The sequence below is a fragment of the Peromyscus maniculatus genome, chromosome 6 (assembly GCF_049852395.1).
Source record: "Peromyscus maniculatus bairdii isolate BWxNUB_F1_BW_parent chromosome 6, HU_Pman_BW_mat_3.1, whole genome shotgun sequence".
Classification (NCBI taxonomy): Eukaryota; Metazoa; Chordata; class Mammalia; order Rodentia; family Cricetidae; genus Peromyscus; species Peromyscus maniculatus.
Genome location: NC_134857.1, coordinates 72802904 through 72806267, shown reverse-complemented (window position 1 = coordinate 72806267; position 3364 = coordinate 72802904). Strand labels below are relative to the sequence as shown.

The window sequence follows — 3364 nt, the reverse complement described above, 5'->3', positions numbered from 1 at the left end:
TGCCTGCTTGCCCTCACATTGTAGCAAGTCCATCCCTTCCCTGGCAATAGAGAATATTGGAACACCAACATATATGAAGACCAGCAGACACATCTAAACATCCTGGACTGAGTAAGTACTGGAACCTTGGTCTTTCCCTTCATGGGTAATGTGGGATTAGCAGGACTACAGCCCAAAGTCCTTCCAGTAAATCCCTTTTGTTGATATATAGAGAGATTCTTTGTATATATTCTGTTCCTCTAAAGAACCCTAGTGCAACACTTTTGACATGAACTAATAGAATGAATGATCAAAACTATCCGAAAGCTGTGTATAATTGTCAAAACAAGTTACCTATTGACCTAAGATTCAATCTAGAAAATAATGGAGTGATGTAAGAGTATCTAGTTGCCTAGACTGTGTTCTCTGAAATTAGTAATGAAATCTGGATAAAAAATTTCAGAGACCCAAGTTTCCAGTCTCATGGAAGAGAGAACAGATGAGAACCAAACCTAAAAGTCAACATCCTGTCTGTTATTGCCTCTCACAGGGTGAAGAGAAAACAATTGCTAATTCTTCATTTTGGATCCAGTTGAACCTTCAAACTACCTGCAGGAGAAATGGCAGGAGATGAGATCGCCCAGAGATGGGACCATACACAAATCAGTGTTCAGGATTTCTCCTACAGGTGGACCATCAGTAACTTCTCTTTTATTGTTGAGGAAATGCCAGAAAGCTTTATGAGCCCAACTTTCTCAATAGGAGCCAATGACAAATGGTGTTTGAGAGTACACCCGAATGGAGTCAATGAAGAAAGTGCAGATTACATGTCAGTTTACCTAGTGTTACTCAGCTCTCTAAAGAGTCCTCTTTGGGCAAAGTTCCAGTTCTGGATCATAAACAACGAAGGAGTGAAAATGAAAGTCAGGAGGAGCCCAAGAGCCTTTAGGTTCGTGCCACACAGCAATTGGGGTTATAAAAAATATATTGCTCGAGACTTCCTCTTGTCCCATGCATTTTGGCTTCTCCCAGATGACCAACTCACCCTCGTCTGCAAGGTGAGCATGGTCCAGGTCTCTTTGAGCATCTCTGACCAGAACAGGAAACCAGGAATTCAAGTTCCCAACTGCACGTTGGCAGATGAGCTACGAGAGCTGTGGGAGACTTCCTGCTTCACAGACTGCTGCCTGGTGGTAGCTGGCCAGGAATTCCAGGCTCACAAAGCCATCTTAGCAGCTCGATCTTCAGTTTTCAGAGCCATGATTGAACATGACATGGAGGAAAGCAGAAAGAATCGCTTTGAGATCCATGACCTGGAACCACAAGTCTTCAAGGCAATGATGGACTTCATTTACACAGGAACAGCCCCAGACCTGGACAGCATGGCAGCTGCCTTGCTGGCAGCTGCTGACAAGTATGGCCTGGAGCATTTGAAAATCATGTGTGAGGAAGCCCTTTGCAGGAACCTCTCTGTGGAGAATGCTGCCCACACTCTCTTCCTGGCTGACCTCCACTGCTCAGAGCAGCTGAAAACCCAGACACTTGCTTTCATTACAGCTCATGCTTCTGAGGTCTCTGAGACCTCCAGCTGGAAGACAATGGTGGACTTACATCCCCACTTATTGGCTGAAGCTTATGGTTCTATGGCTTCTACTCACTGCCCTTCCCTGGGGCAACCTATTAAATGCTTGAAGTGATCCTAGGTCCTGGTCAGCATTTTCCTGTACTTGTCTCCCAGAAGCAGCCACCAATGTGTGGTATTGTATTCCCCCAAATATTGTGCATACTAATAAACTTATCTGGGGTCAGAGACAGAACAACCACAATATTAAACATAAAGGATAGGCAGTGGTAGCACACGCCTTTAATCCTAGCATTCCAGAGACAGAAATCCATGTGTTCAAGGATACAGACAGGCGTGGTAACTCATCACGCCTTTAATCCCAGAAAGCAAGTCTTTAATCCCAGGGAGTGGTGGTAGAGAGCAACACCCTCTGTAAGGCATGTGTACCAGAAACTAGAAGCATTTGGCCTGGTTGAGCATTTGGCTGGTTAAGCATTCAGGCTTCTAGCAGCAGTTCAGCTGAGACCCATTTTGGATGAGGACTCAGAAGCTTCCAGTCTGAGGAAACAAGATCAGCTGAGAAGTTGGCCAGGTGAAGTTAGCTGTGGCTTGTTCTGTCTCTCTAATCTACCAGCATTGACCCCAATAACTGGTCTGGGGTTTGATTTTATTAATAAGAACTTCTAAGATTCATGCTACATCTGGTGCCCAATGTTAGTGGTACGAATTCTTGAAAATACCCAAGCTACACTCAGCCAGTTGTGGTGGTGCATGCCGGTAGCATTTGCTGAAGGAGGCAGAGGCAGGTGGATTCTGAGTTTGAAGCCAGGATAGGAGGCTTGCTAAGGAGAAGCTTCGGCAGGGACTGAGTCACAGTGGTGGGACCATGGAAGCAGTGGCTACTGCTCCATGTTGCCAGCTCCTTCTCATTGTGTTGGTGACTGCAGTGATGCTGCTACCTGGGATGAAGGGTTTACTGCTGCTGGTTTAGAGAAGAATTGCCAGGACCATCGTCTTACAAGAAAGCATCGGCAAAGGTCAGTTTGGGAAAGTTTGGCAAGACAAATGGTGGGGAGAAGCGGCCATGAAGATTTTCTGTTCTAGGGAACAATGTTCATGGTTCCAAGAGACAGACATTTGTCAGACTGTGATTGCTCCAAACATCAGAGGAGGCACACACACACACACACAAAAAAAAAAAATCTACAGGGAACCATGACCATACCTCACAGTGACTTTGAAATCTTCAAAAGGATGATAGGATCCCACAATGATGATTCTACATGGACTATGGTAAAGACATTAAGCTGGTTAACACCAAGGAAAAATCAACTTTGGACTACAAACTGTTTAGGACAATTTCAAGATGGCTAGCTGAGATGATCCAGCCTGACAGACTACTCGAGCAAGGACTTGTGACAAGTCCTGAACTTTCCTTTTATGCAAAGACTGGACAAATGATACAGGACTTGACCATTAACCCAAAAATTTTCTTTTCAAGATTCACTAAAGATATCTTCACCCCTAGAAAGAAAAAAGAAAAAGAGAGTAAGATATGAAATAGATCATTGAATCAACTCTGAGAAAAAAGATAAAGAAATAATAGGATAAATAGGTAGATCACTGAATCTACACTGAAAAGAAAAAGGGGAAGATATAAAAATGACAAAAGGTAGACTACTGAATCTATTATGAAAAGAAAAAAGAGAGAATATGGTTATGATAAGATAAAAAGGGAAATTATGGAATCTACTTTTAAAAAGGAACTACTTGTTTTAAATAAGATAAGTTATGAAAATTTTTTGGTCTGAGTTTATGAGA

At 43.1% G+C, this 3364-nt stretch overlaps 1 pseudogene; it reads left to right on the top strand.

Moving 5' to 3' along the window:
* The first annotated feature begins 593 nt into the window (after window positions 1-593).
* LOC143273748 (speckle-type POZ protein pseudogene) lies at window positions 594-1676 on the top strand (annotated as a pseudogene).
* The last annotated feature ends 1688 nt before the right edge of the window (window positions 1677-3364 follow it).